The sequence below is a fragment of the Rutilus rutilus genome, assembly GCF_951802725.1.
Source record: "Rutilus rutilus genome assembly, chromosome: 7".
Classification (NCBI taxonomy): Eukaryota; Metazoa; Chordata; class Actinopteri; order Cypriniformes; family Leuciscidae; genus Rutilus; species Rutilus rutilus.
In genome coordinates, this window is record NC_140221.1 from 46,076,948 (window position 1) to 46,092,078 (window position 15,131).

General features: G+C 38.8%; 1 protein-coding gene across 3 annotated transcripts in view; it reads right to left on the reverse strand.

The window, feature by feature from the left end:
- Positions 1-12,921, reverse strand: part of mtmr4 (myotubularin related protein 4) — a 92,905-nt gene extending 79,984 nt beyond the window's left edge. The window contains exon 1 of one of the 3 annotated variants that reach the window (XM_084413859.1): positions 12,816-12,921. The gene's annotated coding sequence lies outside the window, so the exon portion shown is untranslated. Of the gene's footprint in view, positions 1-406; positions 468-12,815 lie in introns of those variants that run through there. The other 2 variants (XM_084413860.1, XM_084413861.1) reach the window with 2 other exon arrangements.
- Between the last annotated feature and the right edge of the window lie 2,210 nt (positions 12,922-15,131).

The following is a 15,131-nucleotide window of genomic DNA, read 5'->3' on the forward strand; positions in this document are numbered from 1 at the left end:
TGACTAATAGTTTCAAACATGACAGCTCTACATGAATACCAGAGGGCAGCCTTTACTCTCAATGCTGCAGAGATTCATTTAAAACACACCCTCTGACTCCTGCACACACACACACACACACACACACACACACACACAAACAGAACAAACTCTTGTATGAGACACGTAATTGACAGTTCTCACACTCCCTTCATCTTATTGCACTTTAAAAGAGAAGAGAAACTTTTAAACTGCGCGTCTGAGGCGACATTGTATCATTCAACACTGAAACATTGTAGCGGTTAGTTGAACGTTCTAAAACTTCAGAAACCGCTACAAACGTAACAAGCGCAACATTCCACTCGCGCGCGTGTCCGTGTCAGTGCGTGAAAAGCTCGAGACACGAGAAAAGAAGTGGAGCTCTTACCTGAGCAAGTCTCTGTGCGTGGACACAAACACAAACTCCTTTAGATTTCATGCCACGATCACGCCTATCACACACACACAGAGAGAGAGAGAGAAAGCGCGCGAAGTGGGCGGGGATTCGGCGATGTGAAGTACGTGACAGCGCTGTTCTTCTTGCGCATATCTCAGTGACATGCATAGCAGTTTACATCGAATGTGTTCTAAACACACTTTGAAGGCATGTGCGATCAGATTGCAGTGTGTTCTGCTGCGCGCGCATATAGGAGAACACACACACGTCCATAAGCGCGCGCTGTGTGTTGTTTGCATGTAACGCCCCCATTTCACGATCACTATAGCGTCTCCGGACCCCTTCTGAGACCCCGCTCCTGTCTGTGTTTACACTGCCCTGGAATGAACTGGATAACACTGGCAGAGGAAGCCATTTAGTGGAGTTACTTAGTTTAGCTTTAATGGCTTTAGTGTTTCTATAAGCGACAGTCCAGCACCACATCAGATGCTTAAAATGCTCATTTACCCGTTAGTTTCATTCGTATATAATATATATGAGAATGACTTTATAATGGTAGAAAAAAACATTTTCATAAGGTCAAAACTGCAGAATGAAAATCCACTAGGCGTTATATTGGCACTCAAGTAGCCAGCATAACAGATTATGATTCATTAAAATGTATTAATTTACAGTAGGCAAGGCATGTACACTTTATCAGTAAGGGAAACAAAGTTCTACATTCTTCAAATTGGCAAATAAAAAAACTAATAATTAAAAGCACTTTTCTCTTTGGATCACAAGCCCAAAAACTACAATGTTAATCTTTTCCAAGTCTAGCAATGTCAATCTTGAGATCTCTGATATCTCAGGGTGTTCCAGTTCAGTAACAGACTAACATGCAGACCGTTGACAAGATCCAAAGAAACTTGCACAACCTTAGATTTATGAATCTGTGATAATGAGCTTAATTATTCAGCGTTTATTGCACTCATTATTTCTCATTGTTACACACAAACTTCCCCATATTTTCCAAAGCCTCCAGACACACCTTCCTTTAAACATGCCATTTATGGAAGTATCATATACACCGCAGTCACTGACCGAACACTTTATGAAGGGCGTCTCACCTGTTACACGATGGAGGAACTGAAAGGAAAGTGAAAGTATGAGAGAATTTTCCATCTCTGTTTATATCCCACACAAATTCCCTAAAAATTGTGTGGGACGACCATTTTCCGTGGCACTTGGAGAAATCTTGGGTAAAATTTGTGCCAGTATATTTCACAGGTTTTCCCACTAACACAGAGGACAATGTTTTTTTTTTAAAGATTGATTCTTTTACTTTAAGCACTTAATCATAAACCTCCCATCACAAATATCAGACGTGAGCTCGAACATCTGAACCGGAGTTGCTGCCACACACTTCCAGAACAGCAAAGCCTTTGAGTAAACGGAGAGATCCGCATTCCCACAGCCACACCCACTGTGGAGAAACACAGGTCCAAACATGCCAGTCCTTATCTGACTTCACACACAGCAAAGAAATCATGAACCCAACCATTTATACATGCATTTCAGAAATCTCAAGTGATGGATTGATAGACAAATGTGATTGAATATGGTCATTTATGGCCAACTTTTTAATGCCAAGGACCTTCAAAAGTGACGATCCCCCAAAATATGATGCAGCTATGAAGTTTTAATGTGTACAGACCCATTTATATTGTGTCTGAAAATATAAAACATGCAGTTTCCAAAATCCAATAATTAGCTCTTTGTTATCGCACACTAAGGCTGGAAATATTTTTTAATTTTTTTTCTCCAATTAATATACTTTTTATAATGATGTTCCAGAGCAGCTTGACTGAATATAGTGAGCAAGATTATAAAAAAAAAATAAAAAAAAATAATAACAACTCTTGAATGTAACAAATAAAGCTTCTTTACTGTCATCGATTGTTCCAAGAAGAACTTTTAACATCCATGGAATCTTTTCAAATGCACAAAATGTTCATTAGGTGATTAAATTGTTCTTTACACAAAGAAAAAAGATGGTTTCTTTAAGACCTGTCGACTCTCTATTTGCCATACGCGTAGGTGTGTACAAAAAAAGCCTGATAAAACATCTGATCTAACCTTTTCACGTTAATATCCAGTTGCGAGAAATGGTTCCTGTTTTGGGGTAAATATTGGTAAAAAAAAAAATTAGACATCACTCGAGGCCCTAAATTCTCATCTTTAATGACTATTTTGAGTGTTTAGGTTTTTTTCCTTTTACAAAGTACTATGGCTGCCCCGATGGAAATGTATAACTGTTCCAAAAACAAGTATTATCCGGACCTCCACTGGGAAGGAAATGTAGAGACCGGAGCTCCTGGAACTTTAATTGAATACCCCTGCTTTATAGTAACCCCTTGACCTCAGTTTGAAAACCCCAGAGTACAAAGTAGAAGATTTAAAACATGTCAGTAATACTTTGGCCCTGTTTACTCCTGGTATTAAGATGCGTTTAGGTCGATCGGATCACAAGTAGACGAGGGAGACACATTCCCGTTTACTCCTGGTGTTTTAATCCGTCTCTTTTGTCCACTTTTGTCCTGATTTCTTCGAGGCTAGGGTCTACGGACGGGTAAATGCTGGGCTTTTTCAGATCTTTCAATCTAATGGATGAAATAAGCTCGTGTAATTTACACATGAACGCGACCGGAGACGACGGAAAAACATACGGACAGCTTTCGTTTCTGCTCTGACAGCCACAAGACCAGCCGAACGCTGCGAGTGTGTGTTAGAAATCAGGAATGGTGAGAGAACATTGTGCTTGGTATGTTTTTCATCTTCAAACCGAACTTGGGTCTCCAGCCGACAACGTTTAAACCCCGTCTGGCTAGAGCTCTTCCCAATATGTTTACTCATTAGGTCAGTAGGCGGAGAGCTGGGACCTGTAGTTGCAAGTATCCTCGTAAACAACGCAGTCATTTATGTCTTAAGTGAATGTAAACAGTCGAGAAAGAAAACGTACGTGTAACGGTATATTCGATCAGTGCATTCGCTCTTAAAGTGACAGCAGCCTAACAAACCTCTTTCATTGATCTTTCATTTGGAGTGGAAACAGGTGACGTTATCGCATCAGACATGTGACACTTTGCTCACAGCTGATTGGTCCAAGTTCGGTTTGCAACCTCTTACCTGGAACATCACCTGACCCGGACCAGGTTAGCCGTGGAGCGCAAGTTACTATGGCGATGAACACGCTAAAAGCCAAACCACTTTCATGGTGCCTAAAACCCAGGGTTGGCGCAAACTAAACTGAAACATATCGGGCTAGCCACCTAAACCGGCTTCATGGTATAGGCCCCAGGTTGTCTTTTGTGGCTCTTTGAACACATTCAACCACATGAAGGTCTATACCATGAAAGCTATCTGGTCGGATGTGTTTTCGACTATCTCTGGAAGTGAAAGTGGACAAGCTCAAAACTTTTTAAAGGGGTGGTTGATTATGATTTCACTTCTTAAACTCATGTTAGTGTGTAATGTTGCTGTTTGATCATAAACAACATCTGCAAAGTTACAACGCTCAAAGCAAAGGGAGATATTTGCTTTTAAAAAAATCGCTTTTTAAGGACTACAACAAACGGCTGGTAGAGACTACACCACATTCCTCCCGGGTTAGTGACATCACCAACCCTAGAATTTACATAAACCCCGCCCCCTGAACACGATTTATAGATTATCAAGACAGAATATGCTAATCAATGACTAGAAGATAACTACACATCAGCTTCATAAATTCATCAACTAACCATTCAGAAATGTCCTGTTGCTTCTACATGTTGTCACTTCTTCTCGAGTCTCTCCATCATTGTCTGACTCCGGTTTGAACATAAAAGGCTAAACGTTTTTTTTAAATTTTCAGTGCATGTCTGTGTAAGCTGTTGAAGCTCCGCCCCCTGTGCCGGGAGCAGCAGCTCATTTGCATTTAAAGAGACAGACACAAAAACTGCGTGGTTTTGCTCACCCTCAAAAAGTGAAAATTTTAACATGCTATATAAAAATATCTGTGGGGTATTTTGAGCTAAAACTTCACACACACACTCTGGGGACATCAGAGACTTATTTTACATCTTGTGAAAAGGGCATTATACCACCTCTTTAAAACCAGTTTATATTTAACGTCGTCCACTACTGCTCCGATCAACCAAAACCCATCTTAATACCAGTTGTAAACAGGGCCTAAAAGCAGCGATGATGTTTAAATGTATACAAGTACATTTACATTTACATTTATCCATTTATCAGATGCTTTTATCCAACAATAGAAGCAGTTAAACTAACAGTGGGACAACAATATGCAAGTGCTACTATGACCCTTCCCAGTTTAATCTGACGTAGTACATGTAAAAATGCTTGCATCCTCAATATAATTTAGCAAATAACTTACTACTGTACTAGACGGTGTGGGATGAAACTATAACAGCCGTCGAAGCGCATGGAGGAGTTCAGAACAAAGTGAAAAATGGCCGAAGTGAAAAATGTTTGCCTGAACTGCCTGTGCTTTAGCTCAATCACGGAGAGCATTTGGCAACAAAACAAAGCTGTTTTATTCCTGCTGATGCATTTATCCAGCGGTCAACTCTGCGAAACGGAGAAGACTACGCCAACTTCCACACAGCGTTGATCTAATCATGAGCCCTGCTTGTGTTCATCAAAACACAGACAATCCAGAATCTGTTTCGGCCCAAAACTAATGCATAAAGGATTGTACATCTGACTCCACCACCACCTCGCTGACCTCAAGAGGCTTTATCAAGCTGGATCTCCATTCAAAACACAGATACAAACACTGTCGTCATCAACTGAGCTAATTCAGTTCACTGAAATCGCCTGTCAGGGGGAAATCAATTTCATGAGCCTGTGTTTAGCATAGATGACAATCTGATCTAATTTATTTTCCTTCAGATGAAAACTGCATCTGTGCAGATCTTATGAACACAACCTGGTGAGAGGAAAGCACAGCAGGGCCAATGCAAATACAGTAAAAACTCGTATGTATTAAACTCGAGCACTAGTAAGATCGTACCGCTATGAACGATTCCTTAATTCTTAGTTCGTTACTAGTATTTTTCTAAGCAAATGACCGCTCGCAAAGACCCGCCCCCTTTAGTTACTGTTGCTATGTCCGACAAGCCACGCCTCTCTCACGCCACACCATGTTCTCACCAAGGGGGTAATCTTTCAGAAAAAACCGAAGCTTCCCCGGGGGCCGCCATTGATTAGCGGACCATCACCTGCTGTTAGCATGCCATTGACTCCCATTCATTTTGGCGTCACTTTGACGGCGAATAACTTTACATCTGAGGTGTTTCAAGACTTCATTTGTCCATTATTTATTTCTAAAGAAACACAACAATGTATAAAAGGCTCCATTACCTTGTATCTTACGTTATGGCCTCGTAGAAGCCGTTTTTGTAAAAAAATAGGCTAACGATTGCGTCACAGCCACGCGACTCTCTGTCGCACAGTAGAGAGATTACCGTATGGACAGGAGGAGAAGCTCGCGGGCAATCGGGGGGACGTGGAGGCAAAATGACAAAGTGATTAATCAGAATACTTAGCAAAAGTTTCTCCTGCTCCAGCTCATGGACACCTCCTACTCACGCTCTCCGTCTCTGCAAGATTCGGAACAGGGAATGATTCAGATTTCTCTTGGCACAGCTACTAGAAGTCAGACGGGTTGCTCACGTCACATATACGTCGTCACGCTCAGTTTGAGTCTGCGCAGTACGCTCAGTCATCAGGAAGTGAGAGCTTCTAATGGACTTCACTTTTCTCCGTTGAAGTCTATGGGGGGGGGGGGGGGGGGGGGTGTCGCTGTGTCCATTTCTTTTACTGTGTATGTGAAAAACATCGCGGAGCAGAGAGGACACTGACTAGGGCTGGGTATCGTTCAAAAAAATTCGATACCAATACCGATACCGATACCTTGATTTCGATACCGGTTCCTGAACGATACTTTTTCCGATACCAATTTTATGAAATCCATTTTAACAAGATTACATAACACATTAATTCAGAAAAACTTTGGTTTTATTTTTTCAGTTTGACTCATGCTCCTTAGTCAGTGCACAAAGGAACAAAAAAAAAAAGCACAAAGGAACAAAATATTCCTTATACATACATATACATAAGGAACAAAATATTTTTTTATAAAGAGCTCATGCTCACCAAAGCTGAATTTGTTTGGTGGAATAGTATTACAATTTAAAATCTTATTTGAATATATTTCAAAATGTAATTTTTTCCTGTGTTGTCAAAGCTGAATTTTCAAAATCATTACTTCAGTGTCACATGATCCTTCAGAAATATGAAAACAGTTTTTGGAAACTATGATACATTTTTTCATGATTCTTTGATGAATAAAAATTTCAAAAGAACAGCATTTATTTGAAACAGAAATCTTTTGTAACATTACACATGTTTTAAGGTAATTTTTGATCACTTTAATGCATCCTTACTGAAAAAAAATTCTGACCAACACATTTTTGAACGGCAGTGTACATTCAGTAAATGGCAATATAAGCACTGTCAGAGTGATCAACAAGGTATCTCTTCATTTACCAGTCAAAGACGTATATGCGCGTGTATGTATGTATTGTATGTGCGTGAGCGACTTTAGGCGTGTCGTTGTGCATTTCATATGTATTTGTTTGAGCACTGACGTTGACGAGTTAACCCCTTAGGTATCGAAATCTGGTACCGAAAAACAAGTCATTTTTCTATACTCGATAGTATCGAGGCAATTCGGTCGGACTCGGTACCCAGCCCTAACACTGACAACACACTGATACACAGGACAGATTAGTCTCAACTTTCAAATTTGGTAATTTTTTAAAGAAATTTAAACAATAAATACCGCTTTGTGGCTCTTTAATGTGTCTGACAGATCGTCTCGGTTAAAGCTGCTCGTGAACCGATCATCTCTTCCTTCTAGTTCATTTAGAACATCAAATAAACATGAATGAACATCAGGAATGTTGTTTTAACCGCAGAAAGACGTCAGTAGGCCTACACCGTTTTCACAAGTTCAAATGAAGAGTTCAGATGAAAAAGTGCCATCTGAAATTTTCTTCTAGAATGATCATTTTTAATCAAGCTCGTATATTTAAGTTCAATAATTTCACTTAAATGGCAATGCAAATTACCTATTAATGGTCATTTAAGTGAAATTACTTAACTTAAATATACAAGCTTTATAAAAATGATCATTCTAGAAGAAAATTTCAGATGGCACTCAGAGGCTTCAGCACCTGAACTCTTCAAATCCTCCAACGTTAATCTACTAACTCTCCTGACTGTGCTTTGTCGGACAAAAATGGCGGATTCGGCGGATGGCGGATTAAGATTGGTCAATCAAACTCCCTGCAAAGGGTCAATTGGACTTTGGATTTTCTCCTGGCAGATAATAAAGTAAGTTAAATTGTAGTGAAAATAAGTTACGGGTCGTTTTTTTTAATGCATTTGGCTGTTTATTTACACGGCAAGAGCATTGAAAACGGGTTTCAAAGTGCACGTTTATTAAAGGTCCCATATTGTCAAAACTGAAATTTCCTGGCTTTTTTCATGATAACAGAGGTCTAGGGGCGATGAAACTACCATATAGCCTAAGTTTCAAAACAGTCGCTCCACAGACACATGCACACAGCCTGCATAAAGTAGCTGTGCCTTTTCACGAGCCGTTGTGACTTCCGTATAAATGTGATGTCAGAACTACTCAGTCACCGCCTTCAGTCACCACCCCCACCAATGGTGGGTCACTCAGAAAACAACAGGCCAATCAGAAGAGAGGCTCATGAATATTAAGTAGACCGGCCAAAATCGACCTGTTCTTGGCAGAGCTCCTGAGAAAGGAGCTGTGAAAATATATTGAGATGGTTTTTGGTACTTACACCGCAAATATATATTCTTAAGGACATCAAAACCTAAAATAAAACTTCAGAAAGGTGTACAATATGGGACCTTTAAAACTATACCGTTATCGTCTCCGTGTAAACTACAAAAACTTGAATTTGTGAAAATGGTGACGTCATGCACATGTGTATTGTGTGTTGTGTTGGACAGTGTTTCTGTACAAAGTGACATCGCCATCTACTGGCCTGACAGCAGAATACAGCGATTTTAGTCGTTTTATTTGTAGTTTTTGTGGATCTGTGTGGAAAAAAAACAAAACACTCTGGTGTGTGTGTGTGTGTGTGTGTGTGTGTGTGTGTGTGTGTGTCTGTGTGTCTGTGTGTCTGTGTGTCTGTGTGTCTGTGTGTCTGTGTGTCTGTGTGTCTGTGTGTCTGTGTGTCTGTGTGTCTGTGTGTCTGTGTGTCTGTGTGTCTGTGTCTGTCTCTAGGCAGAATTAAATGTAAATTATTCTGCTTGTGTCCTCAGTATCACTTCTCTATGCCAAGAAAAGAAAGTTTCACTTCTAAATTCTCCTGAAATTCTTTTCTGAGTTTCACCTAAAATTCCACATTGGAAAAAAACAGAAGATATAAACAAGCTTGTCTACTAGCCTACATATAACCAATTCTATAACCAATTCTATAACCCCTAGGTTACATGTCAAAGTTATACAAGCACAAAACTGAAAGCGTTCAAGCGTTCAGCATCAATCATCAGCATAGTTCACTTTATCATTCCAGAGATATGAGGGAGTTACAAACAAACACAACATGTCAAAGTTCAAGATATCCAATAAAAGAGCAATAAAACAAGCATCCGAGACCTGCTCACGTTTATTTGCAGACATTAATTACAAATAGGTTTATGGGATTGTTCAAATAAACATTAATAATAATGATAAAAATAATGGTAACACTTTACAATAAGGTTTATTAGTTCACTACCTTGATCTAAGAATGAACAATACTTCTACAGCATTTAATAATCTTTTTTAATGTTAATTTCAACATTTACTAATATGTTATTGAAATCAAAGGTTGTATTTGTTAACATTAGTTAATGCACTGAGAACTAACATGAACAAACAATGAACAGTATTTTTATTAACTAACATTAATAAGTAATGTTGCAAATGTATTGCTCATTGTTAATTCATGTTAGTTAATACATTAAAGGATTAGTTCACTCCCAAAATGAAAATTTCCTAATAATTTACTCACCCCAATGCCATCCAAGATATCCATGTCTTTCTTTCCTCAGTGGGAGAGAAATTATGTTTTTTGAGCAAGAAAACATTTCTGGATTTTTCTTCTAACAATGGACTTCATTGGTTACCATCGTTTTTAAGTCCAAATCAATGCAGTTTCAAAAGTCTTTAAAGTGTTTAAACGGGCTGTACGCGATCACAGCTGAAGAAGAGGTTGTTATCTAGCGAAACGAAAAATTATAATTTATAGTTAATAGTTCGGATTGAGCTGATCAACAAACGGACAGGGAACTACATCATCACGTTGAAAGGTCACGCCGGCGCCGGCAATACTATTTGAACTACTATTCATCAGCTCAATCCGAACTAATGAAGGTAAAAAGTCTATATTATTTTTTTTTTTTTTTAAATGACCAATCGTTTCGACCAAAAGATAACAACCTCTTCTTCAGCTGTGATCGCGTACAGCCCGTTTAAACACTTCAAAGACTTTTGAAACTGCATTGATTTGGACTTAAAAACGATGGTAACCAATGAAGTCCATTGTTAGAAGAAAAATCCAGAAATGTTTTCCTCAAAAAACATAATTTCTCTCCCACTGAGGAAAGAAAGACATGGATATCTTGGATGGCATTGGGGTGAATAAATTATTAGGAAATTTTCATTTTGGGGATACTTCAGCGATTAGCATTAAGCTTTGTATCAGTAGAAACCCGGTGGTATTCTCGAATGACCGTGCTTCCCTCCCTCATGTCCCCCTGAGACGAGAGATTTCTGTATTGTGTGTCTGGAAAAAGACCTCTGATGACGCAAAAATCATCATTTATCATCAGAAGCTTTTCTGTCCAGAGGCGAGAGACTCCAGCCAGTAGGAGGAGCTGTTCCGCATGTCTTCAACCCGCCCATAGGGGGATCTCACCATAAAACGCCGTCTTTTCAGTTTCGAGTCGACTAGTAGCCTAGCTGTATCATTTCTCCCGATACTGCCCTCTGTAACCGGTAGGCGTGGCTTGGGAGTGTCCTCGTAGGGCAGCGAAGCAAGTGCATTCTGGGAGTTGTTGTCTTTCATCCAAATGAGCCAAAAATACATTTTCTGGCTTTTCTCAGTCTAGAAGGCACCAACTTCTAAAATAATTTCACATTTCCACTACATAAATGACCCAATTTAAACACACAATCATCTTTCCAGCGGCGAAATATCCCTTTAATCATGGGAAATGTATCTACATCACCAACGCCCTCACAAACACATGGTTTTGTGTGTTTCATGTCCATTTGTGGACACACTTTATCAGCACAAATCATCTGTCTATAGAGTGAGTGCACGCATTTTCAAGACTTTTTAACCAGCTTACGGTTAACCGTTTCCCTGCCACCTGCTCACTCGTAGCTAAAACTTCAAGCTTTCTTATTGGAGAAGTATTATTAACAGCTAGATCATGAACATACGGTCACAGCTGGATTCAGAGCGGTACACGAGTCGAGAAGTCATGGGTCTATTTAAAGAGAAGTCTGACCTGTAACACGAGCAGGAGCCATCAATTAGACATATCACCTAAAGCAGGGAGACGGGCCACTGAGCCAGAGGAATGTGAACGGGACACGCTGGGTTTGAATGGGTCAATCACTGATGCTCACTGGGAGATTTCTCAGATTATAGGCTAAACAAACCGAGCTTTTGCAAACTAGGGCTGCACAATATATTGAAATTATCGAAATATCGCGATATGCATAAGAACTAAAGACACAGAGAAAAATCACTCGCTGCTCTCGGCTGAATAACTTTTGTAGCTTTAATAAGACTCAGTATTTAATTCATACAGTTAAAACTAAGCAGTGTTTTATTTTTACGTTTGATTATTCAGTTTCTGTTGTTAAATAACCCTAATGTAGGATAACCTGAAAAATAAACCCCACTGATGTTAAAATTACACTTCTTATGCTACAGTAAAACACTGATGTTCACGTTCAGAAGCTGAAGGGATGTTTTCTTGTCACAAAAACAATGTGAAACAAGTATGTAGGTTATAGAATAAATATAATTTAAGTTTATTTTACACACTTTAAGCATTATCGCATGGCATATCGAATATCTCATTATTTAATGAGTTATCTGCAGGCCACAAAAGTCACGTGTAATCAGGGGTAGTTGGACATGAACAAATACATCCAATACAAACCATGTGACAAAGCCACAGCAAGCGTTTATCAGGCGCTCTTATCCAGAAAGTGCTTAAACTTTACATACCAGACTTCTGTGATCAACTTTAATATGACATCTGCTAGAAAAATGTGATTTCTGAACAAATTCACACTCTTAAAACGCACAAATAATCATTATGCTGTAATATCAAACCTTGAGGTTCGACCTTAAATTAAATATAGTGAATAACTATAAAATGCCAATTTTATACCATCAAATGCATGAAAACTAGGGCTTACACAAACACCTCACGGGAGCGTTTCAACGGGACAGTTCACCCAAATATGAAAATTTACTAGTTGTTTCTAAACCTGTAGACGTTCTTCTGATGAACACAAAAGAAGATATTATATAATCAAATGGTTTACAGTAAGCCATTGACTATTTGTTTCCTACTATGGAAGTCAATGGCTACCGTCAAATGTTCGGTTACTGACATTCTTTAAAATATCTGTTGTGTTCATTAGAAGAAAGAAACTCATACGGGTTTGGAACAACGTGAGAGTGAGTAGGTGATGACACATTTTCTTTTTTTGGTGTAGTATCCCTTTAAGTCTAGATCACAAATAATCTTAATACAGATATAACAAACCTTGAGATTCAACCTTAAATGAAATGAAAGATAGTGTATAACTATAAAATGGCAATATTAGCCTATATCATGAAAAGCATGCAATTCTAACACATTATTTGTCACTTTTTTACAAGAACATTTAAAAGAAGAAATATATAGAAGTATATATTGAAATACTCAATAATGAAATACAGTTTCTCAACATACTCTTCAAATGTGAGTTCCCATCAGTTCACCCCAGCTGGTGACCTTTGATGTGTGTGTGTGTGTGTGTGTGTGTTTAGTATGGGTGGAGGATGTTACAGCCTGTAAAACATCCCAGCTGGCCAATGCATCCACATACAAACACATGGCTGGCAAAGCCCACATAAAAACTTCGCTAAACCATGCGTATTTAGTGTATACACTATTCAGCCAAACGTAACCGCGAACAAATAAAAGAAGAATCAAGTTAAACACACAGAAAATGAAATATGATCAAGATACTCACAGTGAAAGAATCAGCTGACACAACGGTGACTCAGTAGAGCGCACTACTTCCGCATTCACTTGCGATCGCCTATGCGTCAACCAATCACGATAGACTATGTCTGCACAGTTGACCAATGGCGTGGCGGAATACGTCGCGTACTAGACACTCAACAGCCAATGGAGGGCTACGGTAGGTTAGCGGCTCTAACAACAGGACGCCTGAATGCTGAGAACACACCCACATACGAACCAATCAGGGCGCGGCTTGGGCGGGGGGAGGGGTGAAGTATAAGCCAATAGAAAATCACAGCGCGGCACTAGGGGACCACGTGGTTTACTGCGTGCGCGCAGGACTTGTTAAAGCGACGGAGCGCGCATTAATGTTCGACAAAAAAAGTTTAACACATGAAATATGTTAATTTCACACTGAAATAGTCAGGATTGAACAGAAAGGTTTGAGAAATAGAACATGTTTAAGTCTTAAGTAGCTAATGCATAGTTACAGTGTACATAGGCTTACATACACACACAAATTATTCCACAACCCCGTATAATCTACAGTTAGATATAGTTAATCTTAATGGCTTTATAATGCAAGAATAAAACATGTAAATAATATGATGCTGATCTTGGCAAGTCCGGTTACTGTTCTTTAAACACATAAAGAGTTCAGCTGATCATTAACCGTGAGCAAACACATTTGAAGACAAGAGCTCAAAGATTATCAGTCTCATTAACTTCAAGACTTGGGAGTTTGGTTGATGCAGTATCATGTGTGTCACCTGACCTATGACCTTCACCAATGCTGCCATGTGTTTATGCTGTTAGAGCTCTGGGCTATTTCTGCTCTGGCTTCAGTCTTTAATCGCAGATTGGCAGTCTGACATCAGATGCCTCCATGCAGAAGTCAACACGAACCCAGACTCCTTCACTTCCTCAGATTTCAAACTTCAAACTTTAAAAGTAGGCTACATCCATAAAATGATCCCATGATGATAGGAATAGGAACTATATGAAGCACATGACGGAAAGTGGTTTATCTCTCTATCTATCTCTATCTAAGAGTGTAAGAAATGCTAATTTCATTCAAGTGTATCATAAACTTGTGTCATTAATGTAGTAAAGAATGCTGGTTGGTGATTGGCTCAGCAGAGTCCCGCCCACAACTGCTTCAGCATTTCTGGGTTGTTATCAGTCATATGACTTCTCACCTCTTTTTTCATGTGGTCATGATGATGAAATGTAAGCTTTACTGGGTCAAGGCAGTTGCAGTGTCCTTAGATACGAGGTCATAAAAACACTTTCTTATTCCGCCTCTCTTTTTGGCATTAGGCCTATTAACACTTCCTCTTTTGGTCACCAAACCATCTAAACAATGGGTCTAAACAACCATCTAAACAACTCGGGTTTCTTCATGTGATATCTGCCCTTTGCTTTACGTTATTTGTTACTATCCAGTCAGATGATCATTTCTAAAGAACATGCTTTAATGGATTTTTTTAATGACCAAATGAAACTGGGAAGGGAATCAGTGTAAATCTCTTCTGTGATCCGTATCAGAACGGCAACGATAAAAACCAATGTCAAAAATTAGCAATTTTGTCAAAATGTCAATGTCAGATGTCTAGAATTTCTAGAAGCTTCGTTGCAGGGAACCATGTAATGATCCAATGTCGCCCTCTAATGTACAAATGAAGGTACTTTGACAAACCCAGAATAATTTTCAATTTATTCAATTATGTGAATCATTCTGGAGTTTATTTTACTAACCCACATTTTCCACTACGCTCGTATAGGCCCTATCCGTGTCATACAGAGCCCTGAAAGGGACATGGTGAAGGAAAAATATATTATTATGGGAGGAATTATCTTATTATCTCACAAAGGCATTGCATGACACTGCAGAAAGGCAGACACATGTTTTTGGACATGCATCATGATTCATAGTGATAAAACAGTATTATATGAAGTACCGAAGCAAACTCCACTGTATATGAATATGGTAATTCAGTACTATATATGATATATAAGTGCTATTTTCACTATATATGATAAAGTGTTATTTTCAGTACTATGTGATATGTAAAGTGCTATTTTCAGTACTATATATACAGTATAAGTGCTATTTTCAGTACTATATATGATATATAAGTGCTATTTTCAGTACTATATAAGATATATAAGTGCTATTTTCAGTATATACGATATATAAGTGCTATTTTCAGTACTATATACGATATATAAGTGCTATTTTCAGTACTATATAAGATATATAAGTGCTATTTTCAGTACTATTTTCAGTACTATATAAGATATATAAGTGCTATTTTCAGTA